Source organism: Dama dama, chromosome 25, assembly GCF_033118175.1.
Source record: "Dama dama isolate Ldn47 chromosome 25, ASM3311817v1, whole genome shotgun sequence".
In the NCBI taxonomy this organism is placed as follows: Eukaryota; Metazoa; Chordata; class Mammalia; order Artiodactyla; family Cervidae; genus Dama; species Dama dama.
Window position 1 is genome coordinate 19,507,725 of NC_083705.1, and position 25,822 is coordinate 19,533,546.

Genomic DNA, 25,822 nt, shown 5'->3' on the forward strand with positions numbered 1-25,822 from the left:
TGTTCATATCTTGCTATTTTTACCAAATGCCCAAATCTTTTGTGCTGAGGCTACTTAAATTCCGGCACACAACTATTTTTTTTAAAAATATGCTTATCAAATATTTTGTTTTAGCCCACGTTCATTGATATATTTTCATTAATAGCTCTAAAACCGATTTGCTATTAAGATCTCACTTGGGTTGGAAAGGCATTCCCCCAGTATCACCAGCTTCACAGACAAAAATCCTTCCCCTGGGGTCCGGCTACTCACATTCCCAATAGAATTCCTACCTTTAGCCTCAAGCATTAGCAAGTATGTTAAAAGAAATGAATAATCTGGAAACATGTAACACTTAAGTTATCAGTCATTTATACCACAATGAAAATGAGTTTCAGATTTTTTCCATTAGGCAAGTTTGAAAAAAGAGAAATGATGGGAAGTGTATAAGGTTTGAGCTCCTGGTTGAGGTGGGAAGGAGAGTTGAGGGGGTGGGGGAGGGGAACTGTGGGGAAGGGATTTTGCTCTGAAAAGTTGACAGCTTTTTAAAGATGTCACTTTTCTTTCTTTCCTGTTCCTGAATGTGATTTATTTATTTTTTGGTTATTATCCATTACAGTAAGTAAATTTCTGGTTCAAGTTTTTACTATGCTTTCCTTTAGGGTCCAATTATATGAAAACTCTTGATTCAAAATAGTAACTTGCAGTGCAGACACTTAACCCTGGCAATATAACCAACCACCCAAACAGACTTACTTTTTTTTTTTTTTCACATTTAAAGTTTTTTTCTATTCAAATACAGTATAACATTTTAAAGGAATAATATGCCTGAAGGCATCCTTTGGCTTAATGGGAGATGCTACTTTGGGAAAAAAAAACAGTAGCTCAAATCAACACCAGGGTGATTCAAGATGATTGACACTTGAGGGTGGGCATCCAAGTTCCTTTCATGGATAGAAAGAGGAATTTGACTTCTATTGAACATTTACTTATCAGCGTTCGTGCTGCTGGTTTCCAGGCAATTATAAATGACTGCTTGCTTGCGTGTGGTACAGAGAATCAAAGCAAATTCCATCTTTTAGGAGGCAACCAGCCTCTATCTGATTTCTTAGATACGGTAACATAAGGCTGACTAGAGGCAGGGCTCAAACGGAGCCATGGCAAGCTGGCGGCTTCGTGCTAACTCAGGACGACGCTGGAATTCTGCTGTTACACTGGGCTTGCTGCTTGGAAGGAAGGAAATAGGCTGGACTGCTTAGAGGAGAATGGTCTTTCTGCTTCAGCTCTTTATCTCTAGTGAATTTGAGGTGGGTTGTGACGTTATATTTCAAATTGTACCACCTCCTGCTGCTACTGCTGCTAAGTCACTTCAGTCGTGTCCAACTCTCTGTGACCCCATAGAGGCAGCCCACCAGGCTCCCCCATCCCTGGGATTCTCCAGGCAAGAACACTGGAGTGGGCTGCCATTTCCTTCTCCAAGGCATGAAAGTGAAAAGTGAAAGTGAAGTCGCTCTGACTCTTTGCGACCCCATGGACTGCAGCCTACCAGGCTCCTCCTTCCATGGGATTTTCCAGGCAAGAGTACTGGAGTGGGGTGCCATTACCTCCTACCATGTGTTAACCCACGGGTAAGTGCTTTGTGAAGTTCCCTTCAAAGCCTGTTCAAAACCCTGAAACAGAGGAAGGCATCTGATGTTTGGGAATCACTTGCATTGTTTTGGATACAAAGTGATTCAGCCTTCTCCGAGGAGCAGCCACTTATGGACAAAAAGAGGTAAAATGGGTCACCAAGTCAAAGATGGTCTAGGAACAGAGAGAAACTCAGGCCAGAGCTCTCCGGATGGGGGCAGCCGGCACACAGTGGGGGTCACAACATGCCATTTGGGCCCTACTGGGTAGTGGATGTGTTTTCTGCTAGACAGGAAACATACCAATTATGGGAACTCGCAGGAGTCGTGGAGACCAGCAACACTGAGGCCTGTATCTTTCTGCTCCCTCAAGGGCAGTGCAAGCTAAAAGGGGAAAAGACGTCGTTTACATGGGAAGCTGGCCATCCACCTATGTCCTGCCAAACGGAGAAGAGCAATAGCTCGTATATATGGTGCAGGGGGAGGGAGAGGAAGAACTGGGCATTTTCATCAGCCACTGCTCTTGGAAGGGAAGGTTCCTTGGTGTATTTGGTCAGATTGGAGTGATGCCATTTAAAAATCATTGAGCTCTGTCCCTCACTTATCAGCCTCCTTTTTTTCAACCCACACAAGCTGATTTGACCAGAAATTTTGCTCAACATGCCTTGGAAGAGGCCAGAGGTGAATGACAGGGGAATGGTCTGAGGGCCCAGCTTCCACCACTGTCCCTTTCCTCCTGCATTTAACAAAGCAAATATTCCATGGAGGGGAATCAGACTCCTGTAAATCACCAACAGCTTTTCTGAATGTGTTACCCGTGCTACATTTTTTCCTAGCACGGGCCCATAGCAGGCACTGTAGGCAGTGAGGGGAACCAGGGGGCCATGAGGGTGGGTGCACAGTCACGGAGTGAGATAGCCCCTGCCCCACATGTATGTATGCAAACGGTAATCTTACAGCACTTTTATTTTTAAGTACGTAAAAAGACAGAACTTATATAATTGAATTCACATAAGTTGAACACCTATATGGTGTCTCTCTAGATAGGCACACATCTAAGTGTGTGTCAGATAAATGGTGTTACATGTTAAAGAATGACACAACTTTAGAGCCGAAAGGACCTTCTGTGATCAACTGATTTGTTTTACATTTGTGGAAACGGAAGTGAGCCCCAAGAGGCTATCCTTTGCCCAACTTTACTGATGCTTAGTGATCCCAAAGGAAAGTACTCAGAACCTGCCTCTCCGTATTTCTGCCCATTGAAGGCCTTCAAACCTCATGAACCAAACACAGGGAAGTGTGGTAGGCAAGGTCTGGCCTTTGCATCTTACAGGGAGTCTGCTCCTTTTGAGAGGGATTGACTGCAGCTTTGGCTCCATCGAGGAGTGGTCTGCCCCCAGGAGACAGGTTCCTAGCCAGCTCCCTGTTTGTGCATTCCCTGGGATTGTCTGAACTGATGTCCCCACGAAAAGGCCTGAGGGGCGCATAAAGGGGAGAAAATTTGTAGCTCTAGAGCCCGACATACCTCCCAACAAACACACACACCTACACCCACACCCACACCCACACACCACCTGCCTTATTCCTTTGTGAAAAGAAGAAGGCAAAATAGATGATGTGGTCAGCTGTTCAGACTTCTTGAGTATTGACTCTAAGGGATGGGGCAAGCCAGGGAGGGAATAAGGGACAATGCCATCTCTAATCATAAGTCGATGAAGGGAGTTAGCAGAATTGGTCTTTGACATGGGAGACTTTCCCCTTATTAGGTGCCTTGACTGATCTCATTAGTTGTCTCCCATCCCATTGGCCATCTGATACCTCCTTTCAGTTCAGTTCAGTCGCTCAGTCGCATCTGACTCTTTGCGACCCCATGGACTGTAGCACATCAGGCTTCCCTGTCCATCATCAACTCCTGGAGCTCAAACTCATGTCCATCGAGTCAGTGATGCCATCCAACCATTTCATCCTCTGTCATCCCCTTCTTATCCTGACTTCAATCTTTCCCAGCATCAGGGTGTTTTCCAATAAGTCAGTTCTTTGCATCAGGTAGCCAAAATATTGGGGTTTCAGCTTTAGCATCCTTTCAATGAATATTCATTTAGTCCTTTCAATGAATATTCAGGACTTATATCCTTTAGGATGGACTGGTTAGATCTCCTTGCAGTCCAAGGGACTCTCAAGAGTCTTCTACATCACAGTTCAAAAGCATCAATTCTTTGGCACTCAGCCTTCTTTATGGTCCAACTTTCACATCCATTCATGACTACTGGAAAAACTATAGCTTTGACTAGATGGGCCTTTGTTGGCAAAGTAATGTCTTTCTTTTTTAATATACTGTCTAGATTGTTCATAGCTTTTCTTCCATGCCTCCTTACCTGCCTTAATCCTCTCAGCCAGCTGTCAAGATATCTAAATCCCTACCCAGATGGAAGATGTCAAAAGGAGGAAGATGTTCCCTCTCAGGCACTTTCATGTGGGTAGTCTTATAGATCCCCCTGCTTCCAGAGATCAAGGGAAACCACGTAAGGATAAAGTGTCATATAACCTGGAGAGAAATTTCTGGGCCCCATGCCTTCATGTTGCTTTTCCTATCACAACCCAGGTCAAGCCTGCTACTCCTGTAAGCAGGAGGGAGGCCTGGTGGAAAATTAGAGGAGGCCCCTCACCCTCTGGCCTCAGGAACCTTCTATACCTGAGTCTGGAGGTGTAAGCCATCCTCTGAAACACAGATCCTTTTCTGCCCTCATTTTCCAAATCTTTTGTTTTTTTTTTTACACCTGAAAATCTTTAGTTTTGCAGAGCCATTGGAAAACATGCTCAAAAAATATGGCCCCAGGTGACTCCTACTTATATATTCTTTTCCTAAGATTTTCTGCAGGGCAATTCATAGTGTTACAGGTTGCTCTCCACCAGCCCCCCCTCCCCCACCAAGATCCTTTACCTGTGGTTGTGAGCAAATTGTTTCCAGGTCATTTTCAAAAATAAAAGTATCCTGAACAGTTATCGTAGCCAGCTGAGACACCCAGGGTTGTTGGCTTTTGTTTGACAAGGGGACTTCAGTTTTCCTCTTTTCATTTAACTGGGAGGATGGCCCACATCCCATAATATAAAAGGCCCAAAGCTGTGTTTCATGAAGAATAGTCTTAATGACTACGTATATCAGAATCACCTGGGAAGCTTGTTAACATGCCAGTTGTTAGGCTGGGAGTATAGTTGTAAAGGCGTTGGTGCTTGAGAGCTTCTGAACTGAAGGTCGTGTAGCTCCATTTAAGCAGCCCGTTGTCCTGTCATCTCCTGGAGCGTGCCAGTGAATCCCCTACGTAACAGGAAGGTCCTCCCCGTGCAGGGCATCCAGAGAACAGGGCAGCGGCAAGTCTATGCTCTTCCAGTGGGCCGGCCGCCCTGTGCTGCCTGGGACCTCCCTCCTAGACCGGCTATTCAGCCAGGGGCACATCAGCCCCATCCGGCCCATAGGTAGGCCCTGGGGCAGCCTGGCCCCCGAAGGTTGGAGCCAGTCTCTCTTAGAATTCCCCAATCCTCCACCTTCCCAGTTCTCCCTAGAGGTTCAGGCTGACTGAAACACCCCTGAGAACACAGGCCACAAAAAAAGGCATCCAGAGACTTAAATCACCATCCTCCTCCTCCTCCTCAACTAGGGCTAAATCGTATCGGGACGGGGGATGGCCTGTGTCAAAGTCCACGCCTGACAGGAATAGCTGTGTGGTGTGAGGCAGGTCGCTCTGCCTCTCTGTGCTTCCATCCCCTCACCCTTCTAAAAGGATACTGAAAGTGGCCCAGACGCTTGTCTGCCTGCAGTGCGGGAGACCCAGGTTCAATCCCTGGGTCGGGAAGATCCCCTGGAGGAGGAAATGGCAACCCACTGCAGTATCCTTGCCTGGAAAATCCCATGGACGGAGGGATGGGGTCACAAAGAGTCGGACACGACTGAGCGACTTCACTTTGAAGAATTCGCTTCTTAGGATTGCTGTAAGAATTAAATGTGCAGATGTGTCTGAAATTCTTCACACAGACTTAGGCATAGAGTAAGTTCTCAGTAAACAGGACCACTGCTAGCATGCAGAATGGTGTGCTATTTAGAAAAAAAATGCTGTTCTCCTTTGGGTAGACATATCAGAAAAGATTTCCTTTCCTCTGGACTGGCTTATGCTGGTGTCCCGGCTCTTATTTTGGTGGGCAGAGTACCCTCTCAGCTGGCCACCGCTTCAGTTAATCACATCCTGAAAAACTGAACACGAAGGCTGTGACTAGATGTTTAGTTCAGTTCAGTCCCTCAGTCGTGTCCAAATCTTTGCGACCCCATGGACTGCAGCTCTCAAAGGCTCCCCTGTCCATGGCCAACTCCCAGAGCTTGCTAGATGAGTGGATGTTATTGAGTCATCTGTGATAACAGAGATCTGTGACTAGATGTTAGCTATATTAATAATAATTCCACGTGAGGGTGGGAATGAGCTTGAACCAAGATTCTCCCTCAGCAGGCTTTGAAAATGACAGGATGGGGGTGGGGGTGGAAGGGGTAGGAGGAGGGGGAGGGGAGACAAGGAGAGGGAATGATGCGTCTCACTTCTCAGAAGCACAGTGCTGCGTTCAGCAGACGCTCATCTTCATAAATTTCAGCAAGCACAAAGACACGACGACAGGTGATTTTCCCTTCCTGAGCTTGCTACCAGCTGATCACTTCCTGTTTCTCTAAGAGCTTCCCAGACAGAGGCGATTTGCTCTTTCAAATTTGGTCCTTGCCCTCTGGCTTTCCCGTGTGAGTCAGCGTCGCTGCCCCAGTGCCCTCGGCTCCCTCCGGAGTCTGTCTGCAGGCGGCCTCCCAGGTAAATCCCCCTTGTCCTGGTGCGCGTCCCCGCCCACACCGCTGCCTGGGGACGTGCGCCAGGCCTGAGTCACGCACCATCCTCCCGGGCTGCAGCTATTATTGGAATAGCCGCCTCGGCACGCAGCGCACGCTCCCTTCCCGGACTTCACAGTCCTGTGCTTAGGCTTTGCAAATCTCTGCGCAGGCCGCAGCACCCCGAGGTTCCGCCTGGGAGATCACAAAGTGGTTTGCGCTCAAGTCGCAAGTTTCTGAGAAAGATCTCCATAGCCCAGGCATTCCGCTTTTTCCAACTGCGCGTCTCCAGCGTGCGCCCAGCAGCGGGCCTGCCTTTATGAGTGGCTTAAAAAAGGAATCCTTGTGCAGTTCTGCTTTGAAGGTAAAGGTCGTTGTTGTTGAGCCCCTTAAATCGGGTCCGACTCTGTTACTCGATGGACTGCAGCGCCCCAGCCTCTTCTGTCCTCCATTATCTCCTGGAGTCTGCTCAATTTCATGTCCATTGAATCCGTAGAAAATGAAAAGCAAGAATGAGGGTTGCAAGTGAAAGTGAAGTGAAAGTCACTCAGTCGTGTCCGACTCTCTGCGACCCCATGCCAGAATTCTCTGGCCAGAATACTGGAGTGGGTAGCCTTTCCCTTCTCCAGGGGATCTTCCCAACCCAGGGATGGAACCCAGGTCTCCTGTATTGCAGGTGGATTGTTTACCAGCTAAGCCACCAGCGAAGCCCACAAGCAAGGAAACAGAGATCTCTGGGCAGAAGTACCTGGGGAGTTGAAGCTGGGAGGGGACAGGGAAAGAGGCAGAAAACCAGTATCAAGTCAGTGGGAAAAGAACCAGGGGTGTGGGAAACTTGGACAAAGATGTACAGTGAAGGACGTGTTGTGCGCATTTGTGCACGCCTGCTCACTCATCCGTGTCTGACTCTCTGAAACTCCAAGGACTGTGGCCCACCTGGCTCCCCCGTCCATGGGATTTCCCAGGCAAGGATATTGGAGTGGGTTGTCATTTCCTACTCCAGGGGATATTCCTGACCCAGGGTTCAAAGTGTCTCTTGTGTCTCCTGCATTAGCAGGTGGCTCCTTTACCACTGAGCCACCTGGGAAGCTGGGCTTATTTATACCAACCTAAATATTGAGCTGAATTGGAATTTGGAAGCTCCTTCTCCATGCCAGAGTCACTGATAGCCTGTATCATCAGAGTCTCTACTATTGCTAGGCAGTCTGCCTGCCATGAACCATGCCGGTTACAAGATTCCTGTCTCTCTTTTACAGATGAGGAAACTGAGGTGCTGGGAAGTAAAGACCTGAGCTCCAGGTCATGTAGCCAACAGGTGGTGAAGTGCACACGCAATACCTCTTAAGCATTAACCTCTGTGACTCAGGGTAAGAATTAATATATTTTGTCCAAGTAAATATTAGAAGGCAGGGGAGATATGTTTAGTTCATCTATTACTCTGTGAAATCTAATGTAGAACCCACCTCTTGCAGGTGAGATACTGATTCATGTCCAGCTGATAGGGATCTCAGGAAAGTTCTGGTATTTCTTACAGGTTGGATAATCTTGGAGACAAAGCATGAGTTCTGAGCTCAGGACTCCTAATTCTATGTTGATGTGTCTGAGTTTCTGAGACAGAAAGAGCAAGAGCAGTTAACCTCCTTATATCCCCTACTTGACAAAAACGTGAGAACATGAATATGACCAAAAAAAAAACCTTTGGCTAGAACATTTTCAGATCCTAAGAGATAAAACCAAGCAGCTCCTGGGACAACATAGAAGAGGATCTTGGAGGAGGTTGCAGGTGGACTGTGTCAGAGGTGCCCTAGCAGTAGTAGGCATGCAGACAAGAGCAAGGGAGGGATGAGAAATTCCTCTCCAAGTTGCAAACACATGCGACATCCCAGGAGCTTCCACTGTCACTTCCTTCCTTCCCCAGTGACGAGGGGCAAGGAGGGAGCCTATGACTCTCTGCACCTGGTGAGATGGTGATGGCACAGGTACTTCCACGAATAGAGACCAGTTAGTCTTACCCTGTTCCTTGGTGCCAGTCTTATCCTGAGTCTTCCTCTTTCCCCCAGATTGGCCACCATATAAAGGAACGAGAAAAGCCTGCTTATTGTCTGCTGCTTGAAATGCAACTATTGAAATTAATGTGGAGGAGGAGGCCTATGTTTTCCCCTCACAGATCAGTTCAGTGTGAGGCTCAGGATTGGCAGAGAAGTGGAGATTTGGGGTGCCTTTTTATCCCTTGATCTGAAAGGGAAAACTTACACTTCTGCCGTTAAGAAAAGTTGAGGGAGACTGGAAACTTCCCCCTAAGGATGGCTAACCATAAACTGTGGCACTGAGATCTCTCCCCACGTCCTCTCAGGGATGTCTGAAGACGCCCATCTCAGCCTGACTCCAGTCCAAAGAGTGAAAGAGGCCTGTCTGACGTTAGGATAATTGCATCAGACACTTATAGAACACCTAGCAAGCAGTTTACTGGAATCTTCTCAGCATAATTTTCTCAGTCCCCTTGAGTGAGGTCCTGTTGCCATCCTCATTTTTTTAGATGAGAAAACTGAAGCCTTTGAAATCCAATTTAAAAGTTGTTACTTTTAGTAGACCTGAAACTAACATAATATTGTACCACAAATATCTCAATTTAAAAATAAATACAAAAGTTAAACAAAAGCTGCAAGTTTAATAGGCCTCTGATGAGTAGACATCTTCAGTCATTACAGTAAATGATCTTTAACCAAAATGAAGCAATTAAGTTGATAAAAATCCAAACAACCAGCTCCACTGGGGTGAAGAATAGAAGAAATGGGAAGTTTCCCACAAGGGAAACTTGTATGTGTGTGATGATGAAGAAGGGCAAGAGTCCAGAGGAAGTGTTCATTTTCTAAGGCATTTCGTTGAACTCTTTTGTGGCTAAGAAATGTGTGTGAACTACTTCACTGGGGGAAAAGGCATTTAAAACCACCAGCGACACTAAAAGAACTCAAAACCACCGTACTGTTTTTGCCAAAGCAACATCACCAGATAAATGTGCTATCAAAATGAGTGAGTTGGCCAAAGGTAGGGACGTCCCTGGAACAGAGCCTCCTGTTTGCACATCCCCCTCTTGGTTCTGCTGTTCGGGTTCTGTGCATCTGTGTTGCAGAAAAAAGCTCCTCACATATCCTTGGGCATTTCAGACGTTTCAACGTGACCTCCCTGAAAACCTCTTCCAACAACCCCTCCAAAATACAGAACCAGAAACTGCTTCTGTCAAGTCAGTTCAAAGTTCAAGTCAGGACAGAGGTCTTTAGAGAATGAAATGGTATGCTTTGGGCATAGAAAACCATTGTAAAGGAGATGATTAAGGAAATTTAGAAAAAGAAGGATCTGCTATTTTTCAATCCAAAATGGACTGACAAACCTTGCAGTTCATCTTGTTTAAATCATGGCCATCAGAAGCCTATTGTTTAGTGATTTTCAAAAAAATTTTTGCATTCTTGAGGCTTTTTGTTTTTCTGTGTGTGTTTTGGTTTTTTATCTTTTTCTTTTTTCTTTCTTTCTTTTTTTCTCGGATCAAATCCATACTCTGAATATTCATAGACCTTTTCAGTACCTCAACAAAACAGAACCGTGAAAATATAAAATCCTTGACATGAAACCCCCAGTAACAGTCATCAGCAATGTTTTTAACTGAATTTTAAAATAAATCAAAATGAGCTTTGCCTTATAAAACCATCAGTGAATTGTGCACAGTCAGAACTGAAATTATATCTTTTCATAAGTATTTCATTAGAAAAAATGAACGTATCAATATCCTTTCCAAATTCATATTCCAATTAGTTCAAGTTTCTTTCCCTTTGACATTAAACAGGAAAAAGTCCCAGTGATCAGTAGCACACTTCTCTGTCTACTAAAGGACACTGTCAAAGCAAGGAACATGACCACTAAAGTGATACTACTGGAGAGGGTGTCCTACCCTCTGTAATACCCAGTGAATGCTGTAGTTTTATCATCTCACATAACAGAAAGGTGACCCGTGGGTTGGACTCTGCCTGCACAGTTTTAAGTAGTTACACATGACTGAAAGAGCTACAGGTTTCGTGATTATGGGTTTCTGGAAAATCCTGGAAGCAGAAGCAGCCTTTTGAGCATAGCAAGAGAGGAGTCAAATCCCTTTAAGAGTTTTAACTCTGAACTGACCTCCTCCCACTTATTCCATTTTTCCACTCTTTCAATCCAAGGACAGGTGAACATGGAAGGCCAAGTCATTTCCTCCAGAAAGATGATCAATATTTTAAACAGTGCTGTGGAGTCGGGGGAGTGTTATGAATCAGAAGGCTTGGTTTCTACTCTTCATTTGACCTTTTAAAGAGCCTTGATAGTTTTGAATAACTTAGTTATCTCAGACTCAGTATTCCCATCTGTAAAATGGGGCTATACATGTAGCGCTGTAAGAGGAACAAAGTCAGAGATGGCGTGATCGCTGGCGTATCATGTTGGTTGTTTCAAAACCTGGTTAATAACCCTTTCTCTCTCTGTGAACTGCTTAAGATGCAACTTAAAATGCGGTTCATCTCTGCAATCAGAGATTCCAGATGGAGATTATTTGGACATAGCAGTCACTGCTCCAAATTGAGCGTCATCTCCTTCGGGGAGCATAAGGCCGTATTTAATTTTATTTACTATTTCGTAAATATATTTTTCCTTCAGTTTTATAAAAATACACTTACCCTTTTCTCTCCCTTCATTTTTGCCATTAAGCCTTTAAACTCTAAATGACTTGCAATGCATCTATTTAGGAGTTAGATTTGTCTGTGCTATGGTATGAATATTAATAGAAAGTCCATATGTTTCAAGGCCTTCTGCAAAATATGAAGAAAGTGCTCTTAGCATTCTGTGTAAAACTGTACTGTTAAATATATGTGTGCAATCATTTAAAAAAAAAAAAGAGGGGTGCAGAGAGGAACTGCAGCCCTTTCCTGCAGTGAGGGCTTCTAAACCAAACATCTCCCCCTCTCCCAGTCTGAGGAAGTGCTAACTAGATAGAGAAACTGGAAAGACTAGTCGGGATGGGGGCAGGGGAGCAGCTAAGGAAGGCTTAAGCAGGTATTTAAATCTCTTTGGAAAGGTGAGCAGACTTCTTCAGGATTTAAAGGGGCAGAGTGGAGAAACCAGGGAAAGCTTCTGTGTCAGACCTTTATTGTGTGACTTCATGAGGTCGCACATGCGCGTTCCAAATCAAGTACTGATATTCCAAGGTGAAGAACTATCTGGGGATTTTCCACTCTTTTGACTTTTCCAGGCCTTTGCTGGTCTCCATAGTCCTGACAGCTAAAAGGTCATGGGATCAGAGGAAGTGGGAGCAGCAGGGGGATTTGAACACCCTCTGACCCAACCTTTTCATTTCAGGGAGATGGCCCTGAGGCTGGGGAGCAGGACCTAGTTTAAGGAGCACAGGCTTTGAAAAACCTAAAAGAAATGTCTTCTCTGTAACTGACTGATCAGCAGGTCTGAAGCCTGCCTAGCACTATCCTGGTTTTATTTTCAGGTCTCACTAAGGGTAACTGCCCTGTATCCAGTGGCGGGAGCCCCAGAAGCCTCGCTCCCGTCTGTCTGCTGGGAGGGAGCCTGAGTTGAGCTGTCGGCACCTTCAGCGGGAGCAGGACTCCCGCTTCCGGCTGTAGCTCGCAGCCTGGGGTTTGTTTGTATAAAGGGCCAGGGGTGGGTTGTTCCTACTGCTCCAGCTCTTGCATTTGGGGGAGAAAAACATCTTGGTGAAAACAATGGGAATGGCAGCCTGGAATGAAAGGAACAAAAGGCATCCAGTCAGAGCCCAGGTTCCCTTCCAACCCCCCACCCACACACACCCCTGCACATATTTCTTGCTTCTCAGCACTTGCCTGACAGGCTGCCTCCAGTGCTTATTTCGAAATACCGACTGAGAAAGTTCCCTCGGCCTCGGTCGTGTAGTATAGGCAAGCCCTCCAGTCTCCCTTCTGAAGCGGAGGGGAGCCAGACAGAAAACCAGGGTAAATTACAGACAAGCTGAGAAAGGGGAAGCCCCACCCCGCTCCCTCCAGCTCCAGGCCGTGAATCAGGTCCCTGAGCCAGGCATGACCTCTGGCAGCCAGAAGCACGGGAATGGCCCGCCAGGGGCCCCGTTATCAGCCTCTCCCGCGCTTCTGCCTCAGCTATCAGCGCCTTCAGCAGCCTGGACACCAGGGCTGCGCACACAGCAGCTTCGTGTTTGATTAACAAGGAGCTGGCCTCCGTCTCCATCTTCTCTTCCACTCAGGCCTGTTTGGAGATGATCCTGGCTGAGATAGGAACTGCAGATCAGAAGGCATCGTTTAAAGTCCTCCACCCTTGCTTCTGCCTCAAGTCTGCTCTTCTGTTTCCACACATTTTTTCCCCCTAAAGATTAGAAGGAAATTAACTTGTACTCAAAACTAAAAGGATAGAGCACTCACAACTACAATATCCCATTTTCTTTCCTTCTTTTCCTTCTATCTGACATTTTCTGTGATGATTAGAGTTTGATTTTTGTATTATGAAATGCATGTTTGTGTGTTTCAGAGTTTCTTAGTAACTGCTTACAAACCAAAGTGTACATTTCTACTCACATAGGAAAAAAGGCAGTGTGTACAAGATGGCTAGAGGTAAGGGGTGAGTCATTAGTTTAACAAACATCTATTAAGCGCCTACTGTTTGCTAGCGCCTGTGCTAGAACTCCGGAGACAGAGATGACAGGGCACCCACCTGGCTCCTATAAGCTGAGGTTGTTCTCAGACTTCTCCTCTATTGAGAGAACATAATTCTGATCAACACTTAATCCTCGAATGTTTTTTTCAGAGGGATGAGGGTGCCTGATTACCCGTATATATTTATACAAACATTGGGGGTCTAAAAATGTAACAGCATTTATAAAAGAAGAGCAAATCTTCTTTACCCAACTGTAAGCCTTAAGATTTCACAATGCTTGAGTTCATGATACATTCTTAGCTATCTGCTGTGAAGTGTGGAACAACACTGAGTTCTATCTGATATTTGATGTATCTAGGGAACAAGAAGAGGATAAAAAGAGGGAGCAAATTCTCAATGTCACCCCAAGGGTAGTAGAAGGGGCTTGCAAGGGTAAGGACTTAATGAGAGAACCCAAGACAGAAGGATAGATCTGTGATCTTCACAGTGGAGTGTAAAAAAATAATATACAATCTTCTGTTCATAAGTGACACTTATTAAAATTCTAAAAATACATTAAACTTTATTAATATTTAACAAATAGATTGGCAGTAGTGTATGTGTATGCTATATATGTTGTTGTTGTTTAGTCACTAAGTCATATGAGACTCTCTGCGACCCCATGGACTGTAGCCCACCCGGCTCCTCCGTCCATGGTATTTCCCAGGCAAAAACACTGGAGTGGGTTGCCATCTCCAGGGGATCTTCCCAACCCAGGGATCACACTCGAGTCTCCTGCATGGGCAGGTAGATTCTTTACCACTGAGCCACCTGGGAAGCCCGTATACTATATATACACTACTATATAAAGTATAATATACACATAACGTGTACTTACAGTTGACCCTTGAACAACATGGGTTTAAACTGTGTGGGTGCACTTATACAAGGATTTCCTTCACTAAATACTGCAGTACTACATGATCTGGGTCAGTATAAAGTTATACACATATCTTGTACTAAGCCAGTTAGAGGTCACTGCCTCTAACTTGTGTATTGTTCAAAGGCAGTTACTTGTACACATTCAGTCCCCCCTAGGTACCCATGGGGGATTGGCTCTGAGATCCCCATGGGTACCAAAATCAGTGGATGCTCAAGTCTCTTATATAAAATGGCATAGGACAGTCAGCCCATTGTCTACAGGGACACATGTATGCAAGCTTGCCCAGATATTTATTATTAATAGGCTATGTAAGCAAAATATGTTGAGGCCATTGATGAAGAAGAAGCAATAAAGGTCAAAGTTAAGGTCAACATCCTCATCCTCTGAATTGTGAAGTGAGGATAGAATCAAAATAAATATCAAAGTTCATGTGTGGGAGAATAGAATCCCATGAGTGTGCAAAGGTGGCTGCTGATTAATTCCTTCCCTCTCTGTATGCACAAGCTTTCTGTCCTTTGAGAGGTAGAGCCCATTTCTCCTCTACTTGAATCAGGACACCGTGCCTCTCCTTGAGCCATAGGATATAATGGAGGCAACGTTCTAGGTCTTTCATGCCCAGGCTGTTAGAGGTCTGGAAGCTTCCACTTCCTCCCTCTGGGCAGTCAGAGTCTGATCACGGGTGACTAAGTTATGGGAATGCCTGAGTTAGGCCCCCAGGGGCACCGGGAAGCTCTCTTAGATCTTCCAGCCCAGCCAACTGAATGTAGCTAAGTGAGTGACCCAGCTGACACCACAGGGGCAGAAGAGCCCAGCAAACAATTCTGAGAAAAGGGGAATTATTGTTCTAAAGCACTAAGTTTTAGAGGGCAGTTTGTGCCACAGCAATAGGTAATAAAACTGTCATATCTTATGGTTCATGAATTAGCCCTGGAAACAGACATATTTACTAAGACTCTTCTTTTCACATGTTGCCATCTTAGACAAGAAAGCAAAATTCTGATGGCCAAGAGTTTGTAGACAGTGAAATCCTAGGGCCAAATCCTAGGGCCAGGGTAAGCCCACAGCAAGTTTCCAAAGTATCATTTTAAAATAAAAGTTACAGATAGATACAAAACACAGGGATTTTGGTATTTTGCAATAACCAGGAACCTGAGCACTAGTGATTATTTTCCCTTTTCCTTTGGCCAAAGTTTTCTCTCTTTGATTCTTTGGGAGTGTTTCTTTAGCTGTATAGGCCAGCTTGTCTGTTATGCATTTCCTTCTAATTGTTAAGGTTGGAAGTCTGGGAACTACATTTCCCAGCATCCCTTGCCAAAAGAGATTTTAGTCTGATGCTGACAACCAGAGGCAATTGCATGGGATTTGGAAGGGGGAGGAGGGGTAGAAGTTATGCTCTTGCTCCTCTGTCAGAAGTGAGCAGATGTGTGGCGCTCAACAGATATCAGAGTTTGTCTTAGATCCCAGACGTTTCCCTTTGAATCATCCACCTCAGTGAGTGCTGGAAGCAGATGAAATCATCGCCAGCCGTTTCCTGTAGTCCCTGAAGCTTCCTGTCTCTAAAGCTAGCAGCAAGTTTAAAAGCTTGTTGCTTTCCCTGATCTACCCTCCTCCAGACCTTCCAGGAGTTTTGTGTGCATCCAGTTCCTTGTGTTAAATTCCTTCTATTGCCCAAAATACCTAAAGTGGTTTCTGTTTTTCCTACTAATTCTTATGACATAAGACTAAATCTCATTTTATAATGGAAGTCAAGAAGGTAGAATTTCTCTCCGCACAGTTTTCTTCTCTTCAAACAGCTACAGATCTCTTTCATAAAACTTTGAACGCAAACACATTCGCATCATACAGCCTGGAGGGAGATACATATGGGGGAATTGTAGAATGGAAAGAGGAAGTAACACAATGTGCAGCTAGGGTTCCGGGGCAGGGCAAACTAGCATTTTTCCTGCCAATTAATCAAAGCATGTTTTATAGGTGGGTTCACAATCACCAGATTTTGCAAGCAATGAGAGGTCACCTAGTTGAATTAGAACTTTAGATTAACAGTGGTGTATGAGTGTGTGTGTGTGTGTGTGTGTGTGTATGCTCAGTAGAGTCTGACTCTCTGAGACCCCATGGACTGTACCCTGCCAGGCTCCTCTGTCCATGGAATTTTCCAGGCAAGAATATTGGAGTGGGTTGCCATTTCCTATTCTAGGGGACCTTCCCAACCCAGGAATCAAACCTGCGTCTCCTGTATTGGTGGGCGGATTCTTGACCGCTGAGCCACCAGGGAAACCCCAGATTAACAGTCGAGTAGGCAGAATAATGTCCCACCAGAGATGTTCCTCTCCTAGTCCCTTGGACCTGTGACTGTGTTCCCTTATATGGAGAAAGCACTTTCAGATGTGATTAAGCTAATGGTCCTGGAAATGAGGAGAGTCTCCTGACTTTTGCAGCTGGATTCAATCTAATCAAGTTTGTCCTTCAAAGGGGAGAACCTTCATCAGCTGCCGTCAGGGAGATGTGATTAAGGAAGGTGAGTCAAAGGCTGAAACATCTCTGCCTTTCAAGATGGTGGAAGAAGGCTGGGTGTGCGGGTGGCCTCGGGAGCTGTAACAGGTAAAAGAATAAGTTGTCCCCTAGAGCTTTCAGCAGGAACGTAGCCCCTCTGACACCCTGATTTTAGCACAGTGAGAGCCATATCAGTAAGATAATAAATTGGTGTAACTTAGTTTGTGATAATTTTCTAACAGCAGCAATGGAAAATTAATTTTAAAAAGATAGTTTTTTTTAGTATAAGTATGGCCATGTGATATTTAGGACACACATATCTAATACTATTTCTGTTTTGAAGTTAAAATTTAACTGTGAAACCTGTATTTTGCCTGTCAACCCTGTTGATCGGAAAGTGGGATTCCAAAACTCTTTTACGTTTCTGCCTTGAATTCTAGGACACTTACTATATACCAGCAGGTTAAAATAGGCACCTTACCTCTTCTCTTTCATTTGATCCTCACAACTCTGGTGTTGGTGTTATTTGTGTTGGTATTGTTTACTGCTGTTTTCCAAACAAGGCAACTGAGTTTGTGCAGAATTAAATAATTTGTTTAATGCAAATTTTAGGAGGTGGTGGGGGTAGAGGTGGGTCAGGTCAGTCCGACGCCGACGTCCGTCTTCCTAAGTGAGCTCTGTCTAGTTGGCTAGGCTAGCACTCCTTTCCTCTGCTTGATTTCATTGCTGGAGCTCCCAAAGCTCGCCCCTACCGCTGCTTCCACATCCTCTCCACCCACTTCCTCCTATAACCTGGTTTATGACCCACCCCCACCTCTTCCCCCTCTCGAAACTGTTCTCAAAGGTCAGGGCTGACCTCTAATCTGCATCACTTTTTAGTCACCCTTCTCTTCTCCCTTTGTGCGTCATGTGACTCTGTAGTCTCCCCCTCCGGTGGGAGCTTGCCTCCCACCTCCAACACCCTAGGTTTTTATGCTGTAACACGGCGTCTCCCACTGCCGCTCTGATGATTTCTCCTCACTGATGGCTAGATTATGTGTCACCTTGACTAAGGGATCCCAGAGAGCTAGGAAAACATTTCTAAGGGCTGTCTGTGAGGATGTTTCTGGAAGAAATTAGCATTGGAATCTAATCTAGATTGATGAAGAAGGTGGCCCTCCAATGAAGGTGGGTGTGATTCAACCTGCTGAGCTCCTTGGCCCGTCACGAGACCTTCTTTCTCCCTGTTTCTTCCTCCCCCTCTTTCTGTTTCCACATCACCTTCTCTGCTCTAAGCCAAGTTTTCCTCTGCTTCCTCACAAGGATACCTGTGATTACATTTAGGGTCCATCTGCATGATCCAGGGTCATCTCCTCATCTCAAGATCCTAAAGCACGGTGATAAAGTCTCTTTGGCTCTATCAGGTAGCATTTGCTGGTTTTCCGGATAAGCAATGACGATCCTTGGAAGTCATCCGTCGGCCCATCACACCAGGTGATTCTAATTTGTAGTCAAGTTTGTGAGCCACTCATCACTGAGCAAACTTCTTCCAGGCTCCCTTGTCCAATCCATCTTGCTCACCATCTTCCTAACATGTCCCCATCCCTGTTTCACGTGACTCCTGATGAAATTCCTTCGAAGTTCATCTCTGCCTTTAGAACACATTTCAAATGCTTTAATGGAGAACACAGCCTCGTACGAGCTGCCACAAAGACCCCTTACCTTACAAGATATGTGGTAAACACTCTCCCCATGAATGTTTTGCTTCAGGTCAACTGGTTTTCTCATGCTGTGCGTGGCATTCCTATTGGTTATTTTGTTTGTGCTGTTTCACTAACATGTGAGGCTTTCCTCATTGTCCTGTGCTTACTTAGGTCTTACCCATGTGCCAAGTACCACCGACTAGGTGACTTAAAAAAACCACCTAGAGACTTGTCTCAGAGTTCTGAAGCCTAGAAGCCTAAAATCAAGCTGTCAGTAGGGTTGTCTCCATCTGATGACTGAGAGAGAAGGGTCTGTTCCAGACTGCTCTTCCTGGCTGGCAGATGGCCATTTTCTCCCTGTGTCTCTTCACACTGTCTTCTCTTTCTGCATGTCTGTCTCCAGGGGATCTTCCCAATGCTGGGATCAAACCTCCACCTCCTGCACTGGCAGGAGGATTCTTTACTACTGAGCTATCTGGGAAGCCCCTGTGTGTCTATGTACCTTCCCCATATAGAATTTGAGCTCCTTACATATGTTCATCCCATTATACTCATGATACTTTTGATATGAACTCAGCACATACCTGCTGATTTAATTTTGGGAAATCTGAGAGGTTAGCTTGGGGTAAGGGGTAGGCAGAGACAAGTCCAATGATAGGATAGGAACGAATACTCAATAGCGTTGAATAAAGGATTCCTTGAATATATTTGTTAGAGAGAATCTAAGAGAATGCTTTCAGGTGGTATGGTTGCTTAAAAGCTAGGAGCTGACTAAAGGGAATGGAGAGGGGAGAGAGGAAGAAGGCAAGCCTCTAGATCCTCAATTCATCAAAAAACTGGGTGAGTCAAGCTTAACAGCATTTTGCATCATCAGCATCACCACCCAAGCCCTTGCTCTACAATGATAGTGTGGTGCTTTGGAGGGCTTATCAGGCTGACGCAGGACACCCGGGTTGGGCAGTCTGCCAGTCCTTTGCTGGAGGCCTTGCATTTCCATCTGCGTGCTCTGGGATACTATTCTGCCTACTGGGCAGAGACCCTCTGGTCACTTTCACAGAGCCCGTGTACAGATGAACGAGTGGAGGGCTGTCAGGCTGAGAACTGAAAAGGGTTTCTGCATCGGAAGTCTTTGTCTTAGCACGAGAATCTAGGGGAATGGAGCGGAGGGAGTCTGCCACGCTAGCAAGGGGCCCCAGAGCATCCAAGGGTGTCATCCCTTCAGAGACATGTCTGAGTCCCATTAAGAATGTGATGAAGCAGAGGCTTGGCTCACCCACTCTAAATAAACTCCTTTTACCTTGAAATAGCACAGAGCTTTAAAAACCTCCATCTTTCCCGGTTTATCTGGACCCCGGCTTAGTCCTTCCTGCCCCACCCTATTCTCCCCAGGGACCACGTGGCTTCCTCGCCTACTTGACACAGCTGGGCTCCACTTCCTGCTGCTTTGGTTTCAGCCTGGTTTCTTGTTATCATGCCCAGGTCACACCAGCTGTCCCTTCCCGGTGTTGACGCTGGGAGAGACCGGAGCTGTTCAGTGTCACCCGGACTCACCAGGGGTGGGGGCTTTCCGTGGGCTTTTTTAGCTCTGTGCCCCTGGCCTTGTCACTGCCTGCCGAACGGAGCCTGGGCGCCCAGGAATGGCTGCCACCTCGGCTGCCATTCCTGCATGCTTACCGAGCACGTGTGACTGAGCATTCTCAGGGTCCCTTCCTTCCTTGTGGCAGCTGCCACACTCGGGGAAGGAAGAGGGAGCTTCAGGCATCTGATGCTTGCCTGAGTGGGCTGCCCTTCCCTCTCCAAACTCCAAGTGTGGGGTCGGGCCCGGCCCCATGCCCTCTGGCACTCTCAGAGCAGCTGGGGGTTATTTTTGCAGCCAGGCTGGTCAAGGAACAAGAGCGCAGTTGCCCAGGGCTTTCCTCTGCGTGGGGCTGTACAGAAGGTCAGAGGTTAGGGCGGAGCAGGGCAGGTTGCGTCAGCCCCAGAGAAAGGGAGCTGGGCTGCTGTCGGCCTGGCCCACGTACCTTCTCAAAGTCCCTTCTGTCCGGGCTTCTCTTTCAACCGCTCAGCTTATTCCCAAGAGTCTGTGGGTCTGGATTACCTCATTTTAGCCCACCAAGCTGTTCAAACAACTCTTGACATTTGACCTTCAGGCATTTATGCAAGCTGATGACCTTTCCTCACTCCATCCTGTGTGGATTCAGAACATGATTCTTCTCCCTGTTAGTGATAGAAACGATCAACCTAGACTTAATGTGCATGTCTTAGGAATTCTATATTGTTCTCAGGTAGATCTCATGCCTCTTGTATTTTTCCATATCTTTGTGCCATATCAGTGCTGTAAGTTGGCGACTTAGCAATTTGATTCATACCAAATTGCATTCTGTAACTTTGGGTTTATGTGCCGTAACAGTGAAATCCAAAAAGAGCTCAAAAAATAGATGTCTCTCAGGTGAGTGTAGACAAAAGCATTGCAATGCTGGTGGGGTGACTGGGCTCCTGGAAGTCCTTAAACAGTTCTCCGGGCTGTTTCCTGTGTGGTATGACTTCATGTTCATGGTCAAAGTGATATCTACTTCTAGGCATCAGGAGGGGTGAAGTAATGAAAGAGAGGCAGAGGCCATATGTCACCCAAATCTCATGTAACTTTCCCAGAAGCTGCTCTCTGACACTTTCGCTTACCTCCCATTAACCGGAACTTAATCACGGACCACGCTTGGCTGCAAGGGAGGCTGGGTAACATCTTTATCAGGACAGTCATGTGCCTGCTACCCATCATATTATTAAGGAGAAAGGATAGTCGAGGAAAAGGAGCTGCCTCTGCCTCAAAAAAGTCTAAAAATCGACTTGGATGTGGTGAGGTGGGCTGCTCTTTGTAAAATGAAGAATATATGTTTCTAAAAAGCAATCTAAATGATTTACTCCTTGAATATAAATTGTTAGGCATTTAAATAAGCATACAAACAAATTTATATAGGTCACTACGTAATATTTTAAGCGGAGTTATATATTGGGAAAGTTTCAAAGCTATTTCTGTAAGTAATAATGACTTGTTCTAAAATGTTTTCCCCAAGATTGCAATAATCCTCTGAACCCATTAAGTTGGCCGGTGATCTTAAGGCAATCAGATGGTGAAATCTCTGGGGTCCCAGTTGCCAGAATTATTTCAACCTAGTGGTAGAAAACAAAGTCCCAGGGCTACCAAGTCTGCATCTTCTGTTATGGGAGAAACAGGACATTGGAGGAGACTGGTACTTAAATTACTGCAAGGTGTGGGGAAGATGTATATGTGTGTGGGGTAATTGCACAAGTGGGATATCTTTATGTGGCGGGGGGGGGGGGTGGGGGGGGGTGGGGGGGGGATTCATGAAGCCACAGGTGAAATAATGTACTTCATAAAGAATAATTAACACCTTTGTGGACAAGTCTATCCCTTGGATGATGATCTCTAATGGAACTCAAAATAATCTTTGAGTTTTAGGTTAACTTTTAAAAGGGGACATACAGTGTTCTTCCTTAATTTTGTTCTTTGCTCATTTCTGTGTAAGAGAAAGGATTTGACTTTTCCTGCCACACCCACCCCCCCCCACCCCTGACAAGAGATACTAAAATGACATGAGGGAACAGCCTCTGACTTGATCAGACAAATAAACCAGAAACAAACTCAAAAATAGCCTTTGAAGGTTAGTTTTCAGATATATTAAGTAAAAATGCTAATGTTCATAAAAAGTAATAACATTTTTAACTTTTTAGTTTGTGTTTTCTAAGGCAAAAAAATAAATTAAAAATTAGGAGCTGTTCTTAAAACTTCTTACTTTCAATTATCAGATGTCTTTATATATCTAGTCCTTCTCAAGTCCCACTATATGAGTAAGTTTGCAGCACCACCTTTCTGAGTCCTCAGAGTTATTCATAATGCTTTGATAGATAATCTATTAGCAAGGCCAGGTTGTCTCAGGCAGAACAGTATACTAGGAAGATGTTTTACAAACATTGAATGTGTTCTCCAAGGTATAGGTTTTCTGTGATAATTTTAGTTTTGTGTTGTCATACAAGTTACTGTAAGTAATTCTGGACATTGATCTGTTACCTTGTACCTGAGTGTTGTTACTCAGTTTCCATATATGAATTTGCATTTGTTTCCAAAAGGTAAACACTCAAGAAATAGCAACCTAGGAAAGCCCAGCTCAAAAAGACCTCAATCTTAACAGTCAACACCATGATTGTGCTGCTGGCCGGTGTGATGGTGGCACCCATCTTTTTATTCATGGACACGGAGCGGGTCATAAGTAGACATATGGGAAGTTATAAAAACACTTGGAAAACTTATTATGTGGAATTTAATGTTTTTCCCCCACTGTATTGCATTTTGGCACAGTTTTTTTTTTTTTTTTTTTAGTTTTATTTAAATACAGTTCATTTATAATACTGTTACCTTTTGTTGCACAGCAAAGTAAATCAGTCATGCATGCACATATATTCACTCTTCTTTGGATTATTTTTTCATATGGGTCATTACAGATCATTCATTATAGGTCATTATCTGTGGCACATAGTTTTAAATGACTGGTCAATCTAATGTACTGATGACTAAATATTTTTTAACAAAGTAAGAATAATGAGTCAAGCAATAACTTATCAAAAGCAAAAGAATCAAGTGAAAAAGAAAGAGGCATTAAGCACACAGATGCATCTATCTTTCTATTCTTAAATACAATCTGGATTACTTCGTTTTAGCAAAATCAAAATCACCCTTTTTTTAAAATGATTTTTACTGATTTAAACTGATAAAGTTTTGTAACTTAACATTTCTTTGGATTTCAGTGTAGTTCTAAAGCTACCTACATATGTTCAGTACTTGTTTCTTTTCATAACTATTTCAGTAAAATGATCGAACATGTCTCAACATTAAAAATCCTGAGAATGGTTATCTTTTAAAAGAGACCACACAAGAAGTCTGCAAGATGCAGAACCAGGAGGCTAATTTTTCATGTCTTCCTTGCTCAACATTTGAATACCATCTCCCACCAGAACTTTCAGACCCATCTGCCTTCCTGACCCAGTCATTCAAAAGCTCCACAGTTGCATTCAACCCGTGTGAACCTCATTTCAAAGTTAGTTTCTGCAGAGGAGATTGATTGATTTTTAGCCTAATAACTACTAGTGAAATGTCTAAAGGTTAGTCTCATAGACAAGGTGCAAGAATTCATATTCAACACCAGAAAGCAAATATGATAAGGGGTGTTGGTTGGCAGAGGGCCCAATCCTGTGGGGCTTTGAGTTAATGAATTGAGTTAGAACTGTCATTGTAGGAACTGAGGTCTAAGGAGGGCTCTCTGGAAAATTTGTGATTGTCAAATTTAATGTGACCCATTATACTTTTGATTTTTGCTCAATTGCATATGTATATAGTTTTTATTATTGAACAGTCTTTAGTTCTCCTTGACTTTATGGATTTGTCCCCTTCTCATTACCTGGGTACATCCACCCTTGCCTCCGTTGTCCCCAAAGCTCACTGCCCCAGTGTGTGTCCATTCAGACACACACAGTCCTTGGGCAAGGAAGGGATTGATTGAATATATAAAATACTCAAGAACAACAAAGTGAAATACAAACTAGAAGCAAGATGAAAGTGAGAAAAATTCAGTGCATCTTGTTTTTTTAAGGTATCAAGTAGAAAAATTTTTAAATTGCTCTGATTTTAGTTTATGAACTTGTATTTGCCCATTGAGCACAGCCAGGATAACTGAGCAGGCTTCTGTTCTTTATTTCATCCTTACATAATACAATGTTCAACCAACCACTGGAATGCCTGTGCCATCTCTTTTACTGGAAGAGATCTTAACTCTCACAGGTTACAGATTACAGAGCCAGCCTGAAAGGATGTTGGTTTGTTTTTTTTTCCCGATCTTCTGAAATTGTTAAATTCTGACACTGGGAGCTGATTTATGTCGTCCGTGCATTGGGAAGGGATGTTTGGTGGACAAAGACCCATAGAATGAAGAGAATTTGGCTCATGACTTGGTACTGAGTTTTGTAGTCAGGAAAATAGAACGTTCATTTGTGTTCCTTCAAAGACATTCTCAAGATGTGTCAGCCCATAAACTTCCGAATGAGTAATTTGTAGTCTCAAAGGCCCCCTGAGGAGAGCTTTGCAGAGTAACCTTCAGGGACATTCAGGCAACTTGGGGATGGGCTGGATCCTTCAGGGAGTACCTGGCTTTCTCAGAACTTTCTTAAAGCCTGTCGGACTTGGGGGAAAACCGTTCTCATAAGATGGTTCTTCCATATAATTTGACTTCATCCTTTTCAATGATCTAAAGTTTAAACTTTAAGTAAAAATGTGAAAAATTTGCAAATGATTTTCAAGCTTCATTTTTCAGTCTGTTTAATTGGAGGCCAAATGGGAAAGTATACAAGTGAAATAGTGCATGGCTAAGGAGTTCTAACTAACATTTCCAATTATGACAATCCAATAGGTTGATCTACTTTTACACTATGGAAGAGGAAAGGCCAGTTGCTAAACCTGTATAAGGATCAGCTATAAAACAAGGACTGTGCCAAACTCAAAATGGCTGAGATTATGTAAGTAAGTCACTTCTTACAGTATGAGCGCATATGCATGGCAATTATAAATATAGGTGTATCAGGTAGCTATTGCTTCCTTAGTTAAGAAAACAACTATTTATTTTGCTTGCTTAGGCTGGAATTAGCTGTATAGTTCTACTAGTTGTAGCTGGGCTCCCTTATGAATCTGGAGTTCATGACAGAGCACCCAGGTGTCTCTGCTTCTGGAGTGTGGCTGGTTTTTTTTACTAGGAAAATGGAATCAGTGGTCCCAAATGTCTCTCGTCTTAATCTAGGTTTGTTCACTGTGGTTGCGTCATGGACCCAAGAGGGAGAAAAGCATTCAAGGGGTGGAGGCCTAGGCTCAGAACTGGCACGCTATCATTTCTGTCATATTCTATTGTATAAAGCAAATCACAAAGTCGGTCTAGATTTAAGGACTAGGAAAATAGATTCTCTTTCTGGGAGGAGTTATGTTCTATGGCAAAAGCCGTGGATATAAGGAAACATGAAAATTTATGACCATTTTTGTCATCTACCACAGTAAGTGTAATTTATTTCTTTATACTTTATTTCACAATGGCTTTGAGGTGGCTCATAGCAAAAATGAACACAGTGATATGGTAACAAACATAAAAACTTGAAAAAAAATTGAAGTAATATAAATTAGAATAGGAGGCCAAATCTAGGATTCTTATGATAAAGAATACACCAGTATAAACAGTGAATTTGTCTTCAGAGTACTTTTGAAACATAGAGGTGACAAGTTTTAGCCAAAAGCCCATTAAAGAGTGGCATAAATTAATAGTGATGGGGCCCTTGGACCATTTACTGCATAATGTATATTGCGACTGAGTCAAAAGCCAAGGGACCAGTGATACAATTGGTAGTGTCCTACTCTTGATCCCTTTATTGCTGCTATTCAAAAGCCTCATGAGGGGTTTCATGATGCAGAAGAAAGGGCTTTGGAGACAGAGTTGAAGACCATCCCATCCCATCCCAGAGAAACTGAGTTTTGAATCTAGTTCTACAT

General features: G+C 44.3%; 1 long non-coding RNA gene across 1 annotated transcript; it reads left to right on the forward strand.

Moving 5' to 3' along the window:
• The first annotated feature begins 6,389 nt into the window (after nt 1–6,389).
• Nucleotides 6,390–24,807, forward strand: LOC133046702 (uncharacterized). The gene is made up of 3 exons (XR_009690545.1): nt 6,390–6,448; nt 7,719–7,829; nt 24,702–24,807. It is a non-coding gene; the product is annotated as an uncharacterized LOC133046702 (long non-coding RNA).
• The last annotated feature ends 1,015 nt before the right edge of the window (nt 24,808–25,822 follow it).